Raw genomic sequence first — 21,720 nt, 5'->3', positions numbered from 1 at the left:
AGGTAACCCAATCATAGAAAAACATAGATGGTGTGCACTCATTGATAAGTGGCTATTAGCCCAAATGCTTGAATTAACCTAGATGCACAGACAACATGAAACTCAAGAAGGATGACCAAAATGCGGATGCTTCACCCCTTCTTTAAAAGGGGAACAAGAATACCCTTGGCAGGGAATAGGGAGTCAAAGTTTAGAACAGAGGCAGAAGGAACACCCAATCAGTGCCTGCCCCACATGTGGCCCATACAAACTAGATAAGATGGATCAAACAAAGAAGTGCAGGCCGACAGAAACCGGATGTAGATCTCTCCTGAGAGATACAGCCAGAATACCACAAATACATAGGCGAATGCCAGCAGAAAATCACTGAACTGAGAACGGGACCCCCGTTGAATGAATCTTAGAAAGGACTAAAAGAGTTTGAAGGTGCTTGAGACCCCATATGAACAACAATTCCAACCAACCAGAGCTTCCGGTAACTAGGCCACTACCCAAAGACTATATATGGACTGACCCTGGACTCCAAACTGCATATGTAGCAATGAATAGCCTAGTAAGAGCACAAGTGTAAGGGGAAGCCCTTGGTCCTGCCAAGACTGAACCCCCAGTGAATGTGATTTTTGGGGGGAGGGTAGTAATGGAGAGAAGATGGGGAGGAGAACACCCATAGAGAAGGGAAGTGGGAGATGTTAGGGTGATGTTGTCCCAGAAACTGTGAAGGGGAATAACAATCGAAATGTAAATAAGAAATACCCAAGTTGATAAAGGTGAAAAAAAAGAATTTCATGAAGTCATTGTTTTTAAAAGCTGTGTAGTACTCCATTGTGTACCACACTTTCTGTATGCAGCCCACTGTTGAAGGACATCTGGGAACAAGATTTCCAACTATTAACTGTACAGTGGTTCCCCTCCACCCCTTAATAGCCAACTCCTGTACTTTCCTTTCTATTATCCCCTTAGTAACCACTCATTTTCCTGTCTTATACCTCAAAAATGCTTTCTTTTTTATTCTTTCCAATCCCCAATCAAAAATATATCCTTGCCTTTACTTGGACTGATCCAGACACCCAAGCCTCTTATATTCAATTCATATGTACTGTGTTACCCCAGTGGTTCTTGCTTATCACACCTCTATTTGACCAGGATTTGGCTTCTGACTTACTATGTCTCTAAATCTAAGCTTATATAATAAGTAGATGATCTTCTCTTCTGATGTGCATTCCTACAACTTAGTTTGGCTGATACTGCTACTAAACTTTTTGTATGCCTAGGGACATAAAGTCCCATCCTATAAGGTGCAGTTGTCCATCATTCAGATTACTTATTGGGAGATAACTATTAGTTCAACTCATAAGGCCATAGATAACACTTACTCATTCACTCACAATTCCTTCCACCCTACTAGGGTTTCTTATGGTCCCTTAGGGTCTGGTTGCATATGATCTTGGATTCCCTCTTTTTCCCTCCTTGATTGCTGTCTATATGAAATGGCATGGCACTTGGCCCCTCACACAAACTCCTCCTCGTTTGTGTCCATTCCCAAGTCTTTTCAAAAGCTTCAATGGGCCCTCCAAGCCTGAACCACTAATCAACAAGACAAACTAGAAGCTCTTACCTATGTCTTTCCACTATCAAAGGAACTTAGCAATGCCAAACCAAGCTCTGATCTGACTCAAGGTACTGATTTGAGTGTCCTAAGGTATGACATATCATTTATTAATGCCACCTAGCATATTGTTTCCAAATTCTAGAATCTACCTCTTCAGATATTTATTTACTCCAACAGTTCTAACCATTCTTCTTTCCTCACCTACTTAGTAAGTACCCTCTCTCTGGCTCCTGGAGCCTGCTATGGTCTGGGGCCCCATTGTATGGACAGCTCACTAGTTACTAAAATATTCCTCTCCCTTTATTGGAACGCCCTTGTTTGCTTGTCTCCTCCCCTCTAGGAGCTGCCTGGTAGTTCCGTAGCTTCTTTAAGCTGTTCTGGGATTCTGCAACCTTGTCACAGATTCAAATATTGCTACCACCCTTATCTTTCCAACTTTTCTCACTTTGACATCACAGACTGCATTAATTCCTTAGGGATATGCTTTATAGGCACACTAGATCCCTCAGATTATAGTGACAATACATTGACCCTGAGCTCTACCACCCAGCTCTTATGTTTGAATGTTCACAATCTTTTCATCCTCTATGGACCTAAAGTCTACCACTGCCTACCTGTTGGGTGGTCCAAAACTTGTACCCTAGTCTTCCTTTGCTCCAAATTAGGGGTGATACCCAGAGAATAGCCCTGCCAGTTCCTATCACACAGTTTGTTGTGGCACAGCATAGCAAATAAATGGATTATGTTCTTACCCTTCTTATAGTTCTGGGTATAACTGCTGGTTGCACCATTAGATCATTGGGACTAACTACTTCCCTATCTACTATCCATTTTCATCACAGTTCATCTAGGACCTGAAAAGGGTGTGTCTATCCATTCTCACTCTCCAGGGCCAAATAGACTCACTGGATACCATGGTGCTCAAAGTCTGTGAGGATTAGATCTACTAGCGGGTGAGAAGAGTAGCTTTGCCTCTTCCTCATGGAGGAATATTACTACTATGTCAACCCATCAGGTATAATAGAAGATAAGAACCAACAACTCCAGAGGGATGTCCAAAAAGATAAAGAAGAGCTCTATGCCCCTAGCCAATGGATCACTGACCATCTAACATGGAATTTGATACTGCTTTTCTTTCTTCTTCTTCTTCTTCTTCTTCTTCTTCTTCTTCTTCTTCTTCTTCTTCTTCTTCTTCTTCTTCTTCTTCTTCTTCTTCTTCTTCTTCTTCTTCTTCTTCTTCTTCTTCTTCTTCTTCTTCTATATAGGGCTTCTCTGTATGACATGTCCTGACTCTCCCAGATTAAAGTTTCAGATCAGGCTTGCCCGAAACTCCCAGAAATCTAGATGCTTCTGCCTTCCAAGTGCTGGGTTTAAAAGCATGTACCACCATGCCCAGTCTGGATATTATATTCCTTAACTCCTTCTCTTCCTTTCCCTAATCCTACTAGTTGCACCTTATTTTATAAACTTCTTGTCTAGACTTCTTCAACAGCAAATCCAATAGATTTCTAACAAGACCATAATCATTTGCTATTACAGGGTCATTTGTCTCTAACCATGAGTCCTGAGACCCATAACCTCAGATTGTGCCCTGATGGAGAAGATCAAGTTTGCTCCATGTTCTTTGATGCCCCCATACAACAAGATATAGTTTAATGATAATATTGTTCTCTTTCCTGATCCCTGATTAGTTATCAATAGTAAACAAAAAAGGGAGAAATGTAGGTACAAGGGATAAGGGAAAAATGTCAAGCCTGAGACCAGGACCAAGAGAAAAACAATCTAGTCTCTAGTTTGACCTTAAGCTTCAGAAACTTAGAAATCCTTGCCCTTATGACTCAGCATTAATGGCCAAACAATACTTCTATCATTTTTCATTGAATATTTCTCTTAGCTCACTATACACTGGGTATGTTCCAAAAATCCTATAAAAGGCCCTCCCCATTGTCCAGCCCTTTGTTATCTCTTCCCATTGAGAAACAGCTGCTACTCCACTCTTCTTCCTCAAAATCTCATGTATGAGGTTTGTTTTGTGGTGTGACTGTGGTATTCCTTGGCTCCTGACTGCCAACAGGCTCTTGCACACTTGCTTTGAGTTCACCTTTTGCCCATGTCCTAGTTGATTTGGTTCCCCATGATCATCATGATCATGGCACTCTGAACTTTTGTAACTGACTTTATCTAGCACACTAGGGTTATATTTCTTCCTTCCTTCCTTCCTTCCTTCCTTTCTTCCTCCTTGCTTGTGCTTGCTTTTTCCTTTCTGTCTTTCTTTCTTTCTTTCTTCCTTCCTTCCTTCCTTCCTTCCTTGTTTATTTCTTCTCTTTTTCCTTCCTTCCTTTCTTTCTTTGTTTTATTTTCTTCTTTCTTTCTTTTTGTTGTTTTTTGGTGTTTGTGTCTTTAACTTTGTTTCTTCTGGGACTTTAAATCTTAATATTAGGCTTCTTCAGCCATTTAGGAACAAAGTTGAAACATCACATTGTCTTTATTTACTAAGAGCAATTCTTCTTAATTAGGAATGCTGCATAGTATTTTTGCTTATGGTCACCAATACATTTGGATAGCATACACCCTAATGAGACAAGATTATAGACATAAACATTAGGAATGTATGAGGCACATAGATTATTGGACCTCAGGTGTTTAAGGTCAGTCCAGGCAATACAGTGAGACTAGATCTGTTAAAATTAAAAGTAAGAATAGAAAACAAATTAAAACCTTCTAGAGCACTCTTTTTCTTCCATTTATACAAGTATTTATTAATGTTTTCATCAGCATGAAAAATGTTGAAAACTTTTACTGTTCTCAAAAGAAAGATATAGGAAGATGACTTTAGCAATATGCACTATAATTCCAATCATTTATAATGAAACAAAGTAAACCCAAAATGCACAGGTGATTCAACACTAATAATACTATGTGTGGTTGTTTGAATAAGAATGGTCACCATAGAGTCATGTTGCCTGGCCCATAGTGAGTGGCACTGTTAGGAAGTGTGGCCTTATTGGAAGAAGTGTTTTACTGTGGGGTGGGCTTTGAGGTCTCCTATGCTCAAGTTATGCCCATTGTGGTACACAGTCTCTCTTACTGCAGTCTGCAGATCAAAATGTAGAACTCTCAGATCCTTCCCCAGCATCTGTCTGTTTACTGCCATGTTTTCTGTCATGATGACAATGGACTGGACATGTGAAAGTGTAAGTCAGCCCCAATTAAATGTTTGCTTTTATAAGAGTTGTCTTAGGCCATGGTGTCTCTTCACAGCAATAAAACCATAACTAAATGCATGTAATATATTCTAGAAAACATAAACTGTGACCTGGGTAGAGGGTCAGAAATAACATCCTAGCCTGAAATTCCTTTAATGGTTAACAGTAAGTATTTCCATTCAACATCAAAGCTAAACTATTCACTTGAGGAATTCTGTTTGAAATCACATAATTTTAAAAGTAACTTGTAATGTTTTCTATATTTAATAACAGAGTGATGGAGCTGAGTAAGTAAGAAATGAAAGAAAAAGCAGAAAACACATCTGTGGAATCCTGAAAGTTATTTATTGAGGGTGTGGAGGCACGAAAGTCACAAAAAGAATAGGGGGCAAGGAAGGTTTGTTCATGCTTCACAATGTTACTAACAGAGGTTGTCTTTAACAATGAATTACCATAGATTAATCCCTTAACTTAAATCCTTTCTATGTGCTGAAATGTGTTGTTTACATTTTCTATAATTTCACAGCAATTTTCATGTAATAGCTGAGAATATTGGCAGCCACATAGATTAAGTAATTTGTCTAGGGTCACAAGGATAGTAGGTAACAGAAGTGAAATTAGAACTTAGGTCCATCCAGTCATTAAAATTGCCTTTGTGTACTTTTATCAGAATGATCATTCAGTAGAAATGGAAAGATTTGAGGTATACATAGCTGTGTATATGGTACATGTTTCCTATGATGTATAAAAGTACATTTTCATTAAAAAATAGATTTTGAATTAGGAAAGTCATGCATGTATAATATTTAAAAGTCAGAAATATGGAAATACAAAGCAAGAAACATAAATCCTTTCCAAACTATTCTACAATGAGCTGGTCAATCTTGACCATTTTTAGCCACTCTTTATAGCCTATAAAAAGATATAAATTAAAGATCATGAACTTTTACAGGGCTTTAATGTGGGTCTGCCAAACTGCCAGGAAACTATTTCACCCTAGTATACTTCATCACAATGAAACACCATTATTAGAGTATTTGTTAACTGGATTATCACTGAATTGATCAAGTTTCTATAATAGAAATATCCATCTTGTGAAAGGCAAAGCATTTTAGTCTGTAAATAGTCTGTAAGTAGTTTGTGTCTTATGCTTATGAGAACAGCTAACTGAAATTTAAACTGGATAGGGCCATATTTATATTAGTACCCATAGCATTGAAATGCATATTAAGATGAATATATAAAATCTTCATGAATAAGAATACTTTAAAAATAAAAAAGATTGCAAAATTGAAACTATCTTCATTTTACTTCTGAAATCAATATGATCACAATATAAATTGAAGCAGATTTTCATTATCTACTTTCAGTAATATAGGTAAGAATGAGACAAGTTCATTCAAATAATAGAAAAACAACCATAGTAATGGAGGAATATTTGATAAAGGGTGACATTTGATAACAGTAAAGAGATCTACTATGCAAAATGTAAAACCATTTGTAAAACCTCAATGAATAAAGCAAATGATCTAGACAACGGATATCAAATGCATATGAGAGAAAGTACAAAAGTAGACTAAATTAACAAATTGTACAATATGACAGTTCCTTTGAACAGTGATGAAAATAGGCATTAAACTTGTAGAAGCAAATGTTAATCACCTGGAAAATAATAACCTTTGATCAATGCCTTCATAATTATGCCATCTACCAGCATAAATTTGATCAAACTTGTAAATTAAACGCTATCATTTCTAGAACAAAACATGGAAATTATATGACACCTCAGATTGAGGAGGAACTTTGTTTTCAGATATCCATTGTTTATTATTCAAAATGATGAATAAAGTATCTGGACAACACCCCTGGCATTTCAAGCCAGTAAATGAGGAAAGCTGTGCTATGCTCTCAGATACGGTCTTGGCACATGATGAGCTACAAATCCCTCTGCTATAAACTGTGGTGGAGCTGGATGCAAAGCAGGCCTTGCTGACAAAATCCTTGATGATGATGTGCAAAGTCAAGGCCGTTTGCTTGCCAAGGTAACAGCCCAGCTCCTGTAACATGAACAAAGTCTCAGAGACTCCTTTTGTGCTAAGGCTTTTATAGCCTGTAAATAAGCATAAATTCTATAAAGATAAATACAAATTATATAGATAAATCACACAGAGAAGATGAGCTAAAGACTTGGCAATCCACCTTCCTTAGTACAGGTGTCTAGTAGGACTGGAAGGAGGTAGAGTCAAGCACTACCATGGTAGACACTGTGCAGCAGTCTAAGAGGTCACATAGCAGCTCTAGGTTCTGGATGTTTTGCAGTTCCAATGACCCGAGAAAAGGCATGGACAGACTCTTTTTGTTCTACTTGGGCCCTTTCTTGACAGTTTGTCAAACTCGTTTGTTTTGAGTATATATCAGATTAGGTTGCAGGTTCATCAGGAGACAGATGACAAACCAAGATGGAACTTTTCAACTTTAAACTTCAGGTATAATGTTAAAAACCAGGAAGGGGAATAACAATTGAAATGTAAATAATAAATACTCAAGTTAATAAAGATTAAAAAAACAAAAAAACAAAAACAAAAACAAAACAAAACAAAAAAACCAAAACTAACATACATGACTTGCTATATGAAAAAGTTTCTACTTAAAACAATAACTATAAGCCCCAATGATATTAATGAAAAAAATCAAATAAAAGTACAATTTTAATACTAACAAAATGAGTCCTTGAGATAGACATGTTGGTACATACCTGTAATCCCAACACTGTGGAGGCTACATTAAAAAAAAACCCACAGGAAACAAGTGATTACATACCAGCAAAAACAAGGGAAATACACACAAATACACATAGGTACTAATGCCACAAGCACAAAAATAGCAGGAATAAAGAAAAATTGGTTATCTCTCAATATCCATGTATTCAATTCCCCAATAAAAAGGCACAGGCTAATATAATGGATACAAAAACAGGATCCATCATTCTGCTGCATACAAGAAACACAAAGACTCAACAAAGAAAGAGAATTTCAATCCAATTTCTCTTATGAACACTGATGCAAAAACATTCAATAAAATACTTGCAAAGTGAGTTTAGGAACACAACAAAAACATCATCCACTATGATCAAATAGGCTTCATCCCAGGGATGCAGGGATGGTTCAATGTACTAAAATCTATCACTGTAATCTGTCATATAAACAAACTGAAATTTAAAAAAATCACATGATTACCTCATTAAATGCTGAAAAGGCCTTTGATAAAACCCAACACCCATTCATGTTAAAAGTCTTGGAAAGATCAGGGATATAAGGCACATGCCTAACATAATCAAAACAATGTACAGCAAGCCAATAGTCAACATCAAACTAAATAGAGAGAAATTTAAAGTAATTTCACTAAAATCAGGGACAAGACAGGGCTGCCCACTCTGCCCATATCTATTCATTATAGTACTTGAAGTTCTACCCAGAGCAATAAGACAGCTAAAGGAGATCAAGGAGATAAAAATTAGAAAGGAAGAAGTCAAAGTATTGCTACTCACAGACGATATGATAGTGTACGTAAGTGACTGCAAAAATTCTACCAGAGAACTCCTACAGTTGTTAAACACCTTCAATAATGTGACTGGATACAAAATTTACTAAAAAATTCAGTAGCCCTCCTGTATACAGATGATAAATGGGCCGAGAATGAAATTCAGTAAATAATACCCTTTATAATAACAATGAGTAATAGAAAATATCCTCTGTGACTCTAACCAAGCAAGTGGAAGACCTTATGACAAGAACTTCAAGTCATTGAAGAAAGAAACTGAAGAACATATCAGAAGATGGAAAGATTTCCCATGTTCGTGTATTGCTAAAATAGACACAGTGAAAATAGCCATTAGAAAAAGCAAATTATAAATTCAATGCAATTCCCATCAAAATTCCAAAACATTTTTTAATGGACCATGGCAGAGCAATTCTTACCTTCATGTAGGAAAAGAAAAACACAATATAGCTGTAGTTCATGTCTATGTGCAGGTGAGGGCAAGCATAAGATAAGGCAAGGCCTGTGATAGGACAATGAAACAGTAAGGCAGAGGCAGAATTTTTGTAAGGCAGAAGAGGAAAGAGAGTAAAGAAAGAGAGAAGAACAAAGATGGAGGCAGAGAAGGACAATCTAGATCTGTGTGGCCTTTAAATGACCACAGGTAGTTATGAATGTCATAAGGGATAGATTTTTATAGGTCAATTTATCTTATCTAGGTGGGCAGTTTATATCATTTCTATTGGTTGTGAGTTTATTGTGCAAATGTTTTGTGGAATGAGAATTTAAGATAAATCTGATTGATAAAGTACAAGCTTATTGAGTTTTGACTTTAATAGGTTACTGAGAGTTGTGACTATAACCACAGGGGGCAGATGCTGGGAATGTGAAAAAAAAGAGTTGCTGCTGGGCTCAGAGAGTAGTTGGCAGCAGCATGGGATGCAGATTGGGAATGTAGTAGGTGAGATACTTTGCTAATTGAGATGAAAATACCTTGCAGATGCCATGTGGCCCACCAGAGCCAGCACTATTGTGGGATGGTATTAGATTCCTTTTTTAAAAATTATTATTTACCACTACAGATAGCTAAAACAATCCTGAACAATAAAAGAATTTCTAGAAGAATCACCATCTCTGACAGGCTGGAACAGAGCACTAGTAATAAAAGTTGCATGGTAATCATATAGGAACAGGCAGGTTGATCAATGGAATTGAATCCAAGACCCTGAAATAAACCCATACAATTATGGACACTTGATTTTTGACAAAGATAACAAAACCATACAATGGAAAAAGAAAACTTCTTCAACAAATGGTTCTGGTATAACTGGATGTCTGCATATAGATGAATGAAAATAGATCCATTTCTATCACCCTGCACAAAACTCAAGTCCAAGTGGATCAAAGACCTTAATGTAAGACCAGTTACACTAAATCTAATAGGAGAGAAAGTGGGGAATAGCCTTGAATACATTGTTACAAGAGACAACTTCTGAACAGAACACCAATAGCTCAAGCACTAAGAGTAACAATTGATAAATGGGACCTCATGAAACTGAAAAACTTCTATAAAGCAAAGGACCCTGTAAATAGAACAAAATGGCAGCCTACAACTCTACATCTGACAGAATGCTAATATCCAAACTTTAGAAAGCATTTGTAATGGTTTGTATACGCTCAGCCAGGGACTAGCACTATTAGATGTGGCCCTGTTGGAGTAGGTGTGTCATTGTGGGTGTGGGATATAAGACCCTCATTCTAGCTGCCTAGAGGCCAGTTTTCTGCTAGCAGCCTTCAGTTGAAGATGTAAAACTCTCAGCTCAGATTGCATCATTCCTGCCTGGATGTTGTTGTGTTCCTGCTTTGATGATAATGGACTGAATCTCTGAAATTGTAAGCCAGCCCCCAGTTAAATGTTTGGTTTTGTAAGAGTTGCCTTGGTCATGGTGTCTGTTCACAGCAGTAAAACCCTAACTAAGACAACCCTCAAGAAGTTAGATACCAACAACTCAAATAACACAATTAAAAAAATAAAATACATAGCTAAACAGATATTTCTCAACAGAGAAATCCTGAATGACGAAGGAAGCACTTAAAGAAATCTTCAATATCGTTAGTTATCAGGGAAATACAAATCAAAATAACTCTGATATTCTATCTTACACTTGTCAGAATGCCTAAGATCAAAAATTCAAGTTATAGCACATGATGGCAAGGATGTGGAGCAAGAGGAACATTCCTTCATTGCTGGTGGAAATGCAAAATTGTACAACCACTTTGAAAGTCAAGTTTCAGAAAACTGGAAATAGTTCTACTTCAAGACACAGCTCTATCACTCCTGGGCATATATTCAAAAAGATGCCCCTCTATACCACAGGGACACTTGCTCAACTATTTTCATAGCAGCTTTATTCACCATAGTTAGAAATTGGAAATAACCTAGATGTTCCTCAGCTGAACAATGGATAAGGGAAATGTGATACATCTACACAATGAAATATTATTCAGTATAAAAAACAAAGACCATGAATTTTGTAGGCAAATGAGAATATGATCCTGAGTAAAGTAACCCAGACCCAAAATGTCATGCATGATATGTACTCACTTACAAGTAGACATTAGCCATAAAATACAGGATACCCATGCTACCTATACTCCATAGACTCCAAGGAGCTAAACAGGAAGGAAGGCCCAGAAGAGGATGTTTAAATCTTATTTAAAAGGGGGAAAATAGTTGTAGGAGGCGGGTGGAGGTAGGGAACTTGGTATGAAAAGGGATGGGACTGAGAATGGGGGAGGGGGTGTTCAGGATTAGGTTTGGGGAAGGTCAGGAGAGATGGCCAGATGGCCATGAGAATGAATATAAATCTGTAACTGGCAGGGGTCTGAAGGTGAGATGCTAAAGACATGGGATAGAGGCGATGTTTAAGAATCAATAGGGGTGACCTTAGCTGTGACTCACAGCATTGGGGAAATGGTGCCCGAAGAGGCTGTCTCCTATAGCCAGGCAGGAACTCCAATGGAGCAATAGGGACACTACATCAACCACAAAATTTATTCTATCTTTAAGAAATGCATGGAAGGGGAATGGATCAGAGACTGAGGGAATATCCAAGCAATAACTGGCCCAACTAGAATCCCATTTCATGGGTAAACACCAGTACCTGGCACTATTAGCAGTACTCTGTTATGCTTATAGATAGGAGTCTAACAAGGCTGTCCTTTGAGAGCATCAGACTTAGACAGGTACAGATGCCCACATCCAAACATTGGATGGAGCTTGGGGACTCATAGTAGAGTAGGGGGAAGGATCGGGGCCCCCAAAGGAGATAAGAACTCCACAGAAAGACCAATGGAGTGAAGTAACCTGGACCCTTGGGGCTCTCAGAGACTGAACCAACAACCAAAGAACATACATGAACTAGACCTAGGCCTCCTGGATATATGTAGCATATATGCTGCTTGGTCTTCTCTTGGGTCCTGAACAACACAAGCAGGGTTATCTCAAAAGCTGTTACCTATCTGTGGGATGTATTCTTCTAGCTGGGCTGCTTTGTTTGTCCTCAGTGGAAGACGATGTGTCTAGCCCTGGAGAGAGTTGATGTGCCAGGGTGGAGGCGATGTGGAGTTTGGAGCTCCACCTTCTCAGAGGAGAAGGGGAAAGGGGACAGGATTGTGTTAATAGGGTAACCAGTGCGGTTGCTGAAATTAGGATATACGGTGAATAAATTAAAAGAAAAGAAAAGGAGAATAAGAAACTTGAAAAAAAGCAGATAGATAGATAGATAGATAGATAGATAGATAGATAGATAGATAGATAGACAGACAGACAGACAGACAGACAGACAGACAGACAGACAGACAGACAACAAGCAGGGTAAGGAGAAACAGGTTAGATAGTGAAATCAGTCTTCACAAGAATCTGAATCAATTTCAATTTATTCATGAAAAAGCCAGTTACCATAGCAGAAGCTTATAATGCCAGTGCTGAGGAAGTAGAGACAGGCTGATCTCTGGAATTTACTATCAAGCTAGCCTAGCCTTTGTAGAGATTTAAAAGGAAACAAAAAGACCTGTCTAAAAAACAAGGTGGACAATGCTGAGAAATGTCATCAAAAGTTGTCTTTTGGCTTCCAAAAACACATACAAGCACATGGATCCTTCCACACATGAGGACACATGTACATATACACAAATGCAAGAAAAACTAAACAAATAAAAGAAAAGTAAAAAAGAATGTCAATTCCCTGTTTTAATTATCTTTATAAATCACTAACCCAGTTCTACTCCATTATGGATAAGGTATATAAAGCAAGTTTAAATGCAGCAAAAGAAAGCCTCCTGGCAATCTTAGGAGGTAAAAAATCAGGCAACAATTTGGCAGACAAACCCAGAATTCCATCCAAATATAAAATCATATTAACCAAACAATCAACTTTGAAGGTCAGTTAAATGGGGACACAAAATAACCTCATTCTTCCTCTAAACATTAAATATTTCAAATAAAAATAACCCTAAACTTCTGTGGTTGTAACTTTTCTTTATCTTGGCTCTCTCACCTAGAATTAGAGTGAATATAAAAAGTCCTTTGGACATTTTCAAAATTAGACTAACATTGTACACTGCTAGAGGGTGGACCCTGAAGCTGGCCATATGTTCCCACTCCACTGCCTTCAGACACATTTTTGTACTCCACATTGACTTGGAAATGTGAGACTCTCCTGTGTGGGCCTGGGGCTAGATTTAAGCTGCTCTGTGGGCAGTAATATATGCTTTCTTTCCAGAAGACTTCTAATCTTCACACTACTAAAGGGAGACTTGCAGCATTTCCCCCAAGTCATTTGGAAAAATGGTCATGAATGAGAGTTTAACCAGTCCTAAGTGGTAAAGGACCACAAATTTCTGGCTGGTGTCTGGAAAACCTTATCCCAGCTAAGATAATAAGTCTGTCTAGTTGTCAGTTGAGGAAAATTTCATTAAATTGTATTTACCAGATCATACATCTTATCTAACTTGTTATTATTAACTTTGCTTTGTTTAAGTACAAATTCATTTAACTGGGGACTATACAAGTACGGTCTATATACACTTTTATTAAATATATAATTAAATTGATTCTAATTCAGCAAATATTGTATTTTGGATATATTCTGTGTATGAAAGTCACTTTTATTTGACAAAGAGATGAAGGGAGGGAGGAAGAAGGAAGGGAAAAAATAAAATAAAATAAAATAAAATAAATACAACCAAGTGATACATTCTGCACAGAGGAGATTTTTCCAATAAACTACCACAGTAAACTTGCTTCTGCCTCAGGCAAAATCTATTAATCAAAATGTTTCCTTGTTGGCTTGGAAATCAATGCAAGTTTGTTGCTGCTTCTAATCTAAGCTGAAATGGGCAGTCAAAGCTTGACTTCCCAGTCCCGTGGTCTAAACCTAGGAAGAACTGTGGGGCAGCAGTTTCAAGCCTGCTCTCCTTCTGCACATCTAAGAGTATAGTGAATTTTCTATCCAAATATATGTCAAGGGATTCATCCATGTTTATTCATAGATGGTTTCTGAACAAATGAGTGACAGGTGGAGCCTTGGCATTTTTTGGTCTCCTAGGAATGTTCACCATCCTAATTGGGACTTTCCCTTGATTTGCAAGGCTTCAATGGTTTTCCTGACCTCCCTCACTACTTTCACTCTTCTCTTCAATCAATGCATGAGATCAGATGCTTCAGGTATGAAAAGACATGAGTAATCAAAGATAACATCAATTATTACCTCCTACAGAGTTGCATTTCACTTAAGATTCAAAAGTATACTAAGAAAACTAAGTCAGCTCCTGAAACCCCAACTTGCAGGTGACCATCTATTATAGCTGTTGAACAATTTATCCATTTCTCTCTTCCTACATTTATCTACATATTCATTCAGTGAATATTTAAAAGGCACCAGTTGCATTTAAGCTTGATGCTATATTCTGAAGTTCAAAGATCAAGAAGTATACCAAGCATTCTTAGTTATACCTAAAATCTCCTTAAATTGGCAAAAAGATAAACTCAGCAATAGGAACATTACAAAGAAATATATGCCATAAGATACAGTAAGTACAGTTATGGTTAAACTTCTGAAAACTAAGCAAAAAGTGAGACACTTACAACAATATCAACTTTATTGATAAAGGATTTCTCATTTGAAACCCTAAAGACCAGAAAAAAACATTAAGTGAAAATTGTCAATATCTAGCAAAATAATCATTTAAGATTGAAAACAATATAAAAACAATTGAAATACAATGTTCTTTCCTCATTAGTTGTATAAATATGTTGATGACTGAATAAAATTTATAACATTATATTAAGCTCAAAAGCAATGATAGTTAAAAGTCACAAACATTCAAAGGTCCTCAAGTGAAGTTTCTACACTTCACTCAAAGTAATAAAATACCTCACCCTATACCCTCTGCCACTTTGGCTGGGGAAGACAGAAAAAAACACTCAAGTACCTACCCTCTGGCTGGTCAGCCTCTGGTAGCTGAAAGAAAGACATGCAAGCATCTGCCAAGGGCATCACTATGATTGATGAATAAGTGATAGAGAGATGGGAAAGATGGAGTATGCAGTAGAGAGATGGAAGAGGCCAAGTTTCTTCTTACACTCTGAAGAAACATAGATTTGGAGACAAGACAACAGTGAGAAACAGGCAGATATGAGGAGGCCATGGTGAGATCCTGGCCCTGGCTACCACCAAAAGCTATGTTTGGGCCTATGGTTCTGCTGCTTCTGGGTTCTTTGTCAATGTCTGTTCCCCAAGTTATTACCAAAGGTCAAACCTGATGCTCACAGTCTGGGCTGCTACCACCTGAGGCCATTGGAATATCTGGGCCCAGACTACTGCCTGGGGCCAAGTCTGGCCTGTGGCTCCTCCAAAGGTCACTTCTCCAGTTCTGCCATCTGTAGCACTCTAAGCTCTAGCTGAATCAACTGTACTGCTGCTGTTGTTCTTGGTAGTTATTCCATGGTATTGCATCTACCTTGTTGTGGGGACTTTGATGCAGTGAGGCTTCACCAATAGCCTCTCATGTGCTACGCTTCATGGTGCCAAGCCTGAACTTCTTTGTATGAACCTCTCAATCCTGGGTGATCAACTGCAACTGAGGCTGCACCTTCACCAGTGGCCGTTCCTGGCCTCTCACAGTGCCAAGCCTCAGCTGCTCTCCCTGACCCACACCTTCATGCCTTCAAAACCAGTACCACCTGGGTGATTCTTGCACATTACCAAGTCTAGCTGCCAGCATGAGGTCTATCTCTGGAACACAGTTTCTTTGTGCTCTCAGAAAACATGTCCCAGAAGATCTCACCTCAATGAGGCTGGTATTTTCTTAATCACTACTAATATCTTAGCTCTAGATAACCAGCATCAATTGTTCCAGTAACCCCTTCTATGCATGACTCCAAAGCCAGTGTCACATAACCAAAACCGCTGAGTTCTACTGGTTATTAGGACTGGAACATGTCCCCCTTATTCTATTACATCTTTATGAGCTTTCTGTTTTCAATGGCTTCCTTCACTGCGTAATCGTGAATGTCCTGTAACTTGCTCTGTAAACTGACCATGAGCTCAGAGATCTGCATGCCTCTGTGTCATGAGTGCTGAGATTAAGGATGTGTACTACCATGCTTGGACTTAAGCTTTTTTTAATTCCTTTTCACGAGGTCACTATAAGTTTTAGACTGCAGTTCATTCTAGATATAGTCAACTTGACAACTGAGAATAGCCATCACAATCCATCCCTTGTCAATTTGACACACAATTGTATATTTTATGAACGAATGAAAACCATAACCAGATCATAATAATATCTAAGGTAATACAACTCTCCCCCTTTCAGCTGCTAATTCATAAACAATAAGATTGGGTGGGTAGGATCTAGCCCCAAGGTCATCACTCCCTTAATTCCATTTAGTATCCTTAAAACAGGATTTAGCTCACTAGCTGGAATTCACTAACTGGTGCCCCTTTAATCCTGGAACCACAGATTTTGTATCTTTGATTTCTAAGCTTGTTATGCTTGATCAAAATGCTCTTCATAAGAGTGAACCACTGGACAGAGTCTATGGTAGGCTGTATTGAGATTTATTTGCTAATGCAATTAATCTAAATTGCCTCATTTTAGCCTCAGGCAAACTATTCAGACATGGAGGTAAAGCAGTCACATTCTTCACTAAAATATCACAACACTCTCTAGGCCACATACTAAAATTTGTCTCCTCTGAAACCTCGAGTCAGGCCTTCAGAGTTCAAATCACCCTCAATACAATTGTTTTCCAACCTTCTTCTAATATGGCCCATTAAGTCACACTTAAAATATTCCAGTGCTTTCCAAAATCCAAAAATCCACGTCTTTCAAACAAAAACATGACCAGGTCTCTCACAACAGTATCTAAGTCCCTGCTACCAATTTCTGTTTTAGTTAATGTTTTATTTCTGTGAAAAGACACTATGACCAAGGAATCCCCACCACACACACATACCAAGGAATCTCTTATAAAAGAAAACAATTGGGGCTGGCTTACAGTTTTGGAGGTTTAGTTCATTTTCATCATGACAGGAAGCATGGCAGCCTACAGGCAGACATGATGCTGGTGAAGTTTCTTCTACAGCAACAACCCTGTTTATTTGAATCTGTAGATGAAAGACACACACACACACACACACACACACACACACAAAGACAGAGAGAGAGAGAGAGACAGAGACCGAGACAGAGAGACAGAGAGACAGAGAGAGAGACAGAGCTCATTTTTACCCTGCCTTATGACTCAGCAACTTAGCTCTTGTAAGCCTCCCACAGCTAGCATGCCTTTTCCTCTACTCTTTGCTCAACATTCTAAATCTGCCCTTAGCTTAGTTGCCCAGCTAGCTCAGTTGGTAGAGAATGATGCTTTTAATCTCAGGGTCATGGGTTTGAGGCCCATATTGGGTGTCACCTGTTGCATGTAGTTTTGCTACAACACTTTGAGTTCTCAGCAAGTCATAGTCACTCAATCCTCCAGGAGCTAGCTTGGATCCTAAGATAGAAAACACACACAGTCCTGAAATGCCTTGGGTGACACAATGACTGGGCACTCCTAAACCTTCCCCTGCTACAACAGGCCCTTCTATCCCAGGACCAGTCAGACCCAAAAACTTATATGGCTTGTTGGTTTTATCTCCCCTTCTCCTCTCTCTTCTTATCTTTCCTGATTCTCCTGTGTCCTATCCATGCAACTCTCAGTGTCCCATCCCATGCTCAGTCATTGGCTATTGACATCTGTATTTATAGATCAAAATCCAACTGAGAGCAAGAATCTTCAGCATCAGCAAACTGATTCCCAATCAAAGCATCAGAACCACCTTCTACATTGAAGGAGCTGAGAGTTCTACATCTTGATTTAAAGGCAGTGAGAAAGAGAGTCTGACTAGCCTCAGTGGAGCTTGAGCATTAGAAGACCTCAAAGACTCCAAAGCTCCCTCCCACAATGACATATTTCCTCCAACAAGGTCACACCTCCTAGCAGTGCCACTTCCCCATGGGCCAAGCATTTAAACACATGAGTCAATGGAGGACAAACCTATTCAAAATAACACACCATCTGAGAAGCCTGGATGAGGCTCATATAATCTGAGCCACTTGGAAAGGATAGTCTGCAACTTAAGTAACCTGCAGATTATAAAGTATGCTCTAAGTTTTCAGTTTTTTTGGGTATTTATTACCCATGCTTTAGTGGGCTTTGGTGATACAGCTGTCTTTGAGTCATTCCTATAAGTAGCCCCAATAAAAGTCATTGCTTCACCAAGTTGGACTTTGGTGAATAGGTGTATGTGTTGTCTTTCCCAAGAAAATGTCTGTCACACAACAGTAAATTGAGATGAGATTCTAAAAATTATTCCAAAAATATACACATACAAATAAAATGAGGAGTGAGACTCAGTGGAAAAAAGAATAAATAATAAAAAGGTAATGAAACATTAACACATAGACATAAATAAACTAGAAATAATGCAAAGGTTAGATAGGATTACAAAGAAATGCTATCACTCTATGTTCTCCTTTATAAATTCTCCTTTTGTGAACATTACTTCAAATTTATTGCATGGATTGGTAAAAGTAAAAGGTCATAAAAAGATAAACTGTGTAGTAATTAATGCAATAAGGTGATATTGTATATCTTAGTTAGCTTTGTCAACTTGACTGAGTCTATAGTCATCAGACAGAGGAGCCTCAATTTAGAAATTGCCTAAGCCAGACTGGCTTGTGCAAATGTCTATGGAGATGGCTTACCATCATCACCATCATTGACGTCGTCTTTGTCATTGTCGTCATCGTCGTCATCATCATTTGGTGTCTGAGGACCCAGCTTACTGTGAATGGTACCATCCCTAGGCAGGTAGTCCTGAGCTATATAAGAAAGATAAGTATGAATCACTGAGTGAGCATAAGCAGTATTCCTCCATTATTTCTGTATGAACCAATCAGTGAACACAAATATGCAAACCCATGTAAATTATAACCTAAGCAGTGTTATAATTCACCACACTAACAAGGTAACAAAGAACAAGCCTATAATCATACCATCTTACGCAGAGAGAGAATTTGAAAAATAAAAGCTCTCCATACATTCATGAAGAAAAATCTTCAGAAAAAGAAATAAAGGTGAACTTCTTGGACTTGGTAAAATCTGTCTAAAAACAAACAAAAAAATCCAATAACCATTATACTTAATGATAAAACCCTAAACGCATTGTCCCTTAAGATTAAGAATATATTGAAGATTTCTATGCATACCACTCTAATTGAATATAATGCTGAAAGTTGTTGCTAACTCAGTAAGGTAAGAAAAGGAAGTAAAATGTATATAAATCATGGGGGAAGAAAGAAAACAGCTTCATTTGCAGATTCCATGATTACCTACCTATAAATTTCCAAAAAATCTACAAAACAAATAAAAAGAAAGAGAACACTAGAAATAATAAGTGAATCCAGCAAGTTTGTAGTACTCAACTTGAACATGTAAAAATCAACTTGCAACACCAGGTACACACCTGCAGATCTAGCACTTAAGAGGTGGTAACAGAGGAGTTCCTGTTTAAAAATAAGTTCCAGAACAACCTAGACTACATAGTAAGTTTCTATCTCAGATAGGTAGGTAGTTAGGTAGGTAGGTAGGTAGGTAGGTAGGTAGGTAGGTAGGTAGATAGGTAGATAGGTAGGTAGATGATAGATAGATAGATAGATAGATAGATAGATAGATAGATAGATTAGATAGATAGGAACATATCTATGTTCCTATGAAATGGTAGCAAAAACTTTTAATACAAGCAACAAGCACATGTCTAGGCTAGTTAAGAATATACAGTAGGACCCTGTCTCAAAGAAAAAGGAAATTATTGTATTTCGGTTGTACTTGTACACACTAGCAATGAACACTGAAAAACATTACTCAGAAAGGCATTAAACTCTTCAGTGATACTGTGAAATTATATACAGTACTACTCAAACTGTTATATGGTTTTAATATAATACCTATCAAGGTCAGATAAAGATGTTTTTCTACGTAGAGATAAGGTTATTATAAAATTTATGCGAGTGTATAGAAATTGGAATGGCAGGATCAATTTTGGAAAAGAAGAATTAAGCAGAAGAAAATAGTTTACCTAATTTGAAACCGTGATACATACACATATCACAATAATTCATTACAAAGTAAACCTGCACACATATTAAAATAGCAAAATACACACACACACACACACACACACACACACACACACACATACACACATACTAGTGACTACAAAATGCTGCATATGGGGAAACTGAATCACTAATATTGCTGGCGGGGGCATAAAATGGTACATCCCTTCTGAAAACAGCTTGACAATTATTGTTTTTTAAAAAAGGAAAAGAAAACTAAATATACACAGATACCCTTCTACCTAGTAACTTCACTCTTGGAAATTCAACCAAGATAAATGCCAACTTCTAATCACAGAAAAGCACGTACATCAATTTTCATAGCAGCCTTATTAATAATAGCTGAATCATAGATATAGCTCTCTGTCAGGTGAATAATTAAGCAAACTATGGTACATCTGTGCTGCTGAACTACTCAGCAATTAAAAAACAAACAAAATGGTGGGAGACAGAGCTCACTGCCAAGACAGGTGGGCACTCCTGAGACTGCAGAGCAGAAGAGACCACCAACACTGCCCACCCCTGCCCACATCCCTGGCCCAAGAGGAAACTGTATACGGCCTCTGGGTTCCCTTGGATAAGGGCACAGGAGCAAGAAATCCACTGCGTCTGAGACACCGCCGGAACCTGAAGGAACCAACCAGATAAACAGTTCTCTGCAACCAAATCCCGTGGGAGGGAGAGCTAAATCTTCAGAGAGGCAGACACAACTGGGAAACCAGAAGAGTCTACACTCAGCCCACATGTCTGACTCCAGAGGAAAACACCAAACGCCATCTGGAACCCTGGTGTACGAAAGCTCCTAGAAAGGGCGGCACAGATCTACCTGGTTGCTGCCGCCTCGGAGAGCTCATAAGCAACACCCCACGAGCAAACTTGAGCCTCGGGACCGCAGGTAAGACCAATGTTTCTGATGCAAGCGACCTGCCTCATGAACTCAAGACACAGGCCCACAGGAACAGCTGAAGACCTATAGATAGGAAAAACTACAGGCCAAAAGCAGAACACTCTGTTCCCATAACTGGCTGAAAAAGAAAACAGGAAAACAGATCTACAGCACTCCTGACACAAAGGCTTATAGGACAGTCTAGCCACTGTCAGAAATAGCAGAACAAGGTAAAACCAGAGATAATCTGATGGCGAGAGGCAAGAGCAGGAACCCAAAAAACAGAAACCAAGACTACATGGCATCATCGGAGCACAATTCTCCCACCAGAGCAAACACAGAATATCCAAACACACCAGAAAAGCAAGATCTAGTTTCAAAATCTTATTTGATCATGATGCTGGAGGACTTCAAGAAAGACATGAAGAACACCCTTAGAGAAACACAGGAAAACATAAATAAACAAGTAGAAGCCTACAGAGAGGAATCACAAAAATCCCTGAAAGAATTCCAGGAAAACACAACCAAACAATTGAAGGAATTAAAAATGGAAATAGAAGCAATCAAGAAAGAACATATGGAAGCAACCCTGGATATAGAAAACCAAAGGAAGAGACAAGGAGACGTAGATACAAGTATCACCAACAGAATACTAGAGACAGAAGAGAGAATCCCAGGAGCAGAAGATTCCATAGAAATCATTGACTCAACAGTCAAAGATAATGTAAAGCGGAAAAAGCTACTGCTCCAAAACA

The sequence above is a fragment of the Rattus rattus genome, chromosome X, assembly GCF_011064425.1.
Source record: "Rattus rattus isolate New Zealand chromosome X, Rrattus_CSIRO_v1, whole genome shotgun sequence".
NCBI lineage: Eukaryota > Metazoa > Chordata > Mammalia > Rodentia > Muridae > Rattus > Rattus rattus.
Note: the sequence above shows the minus strand (reverse complement) of the source record.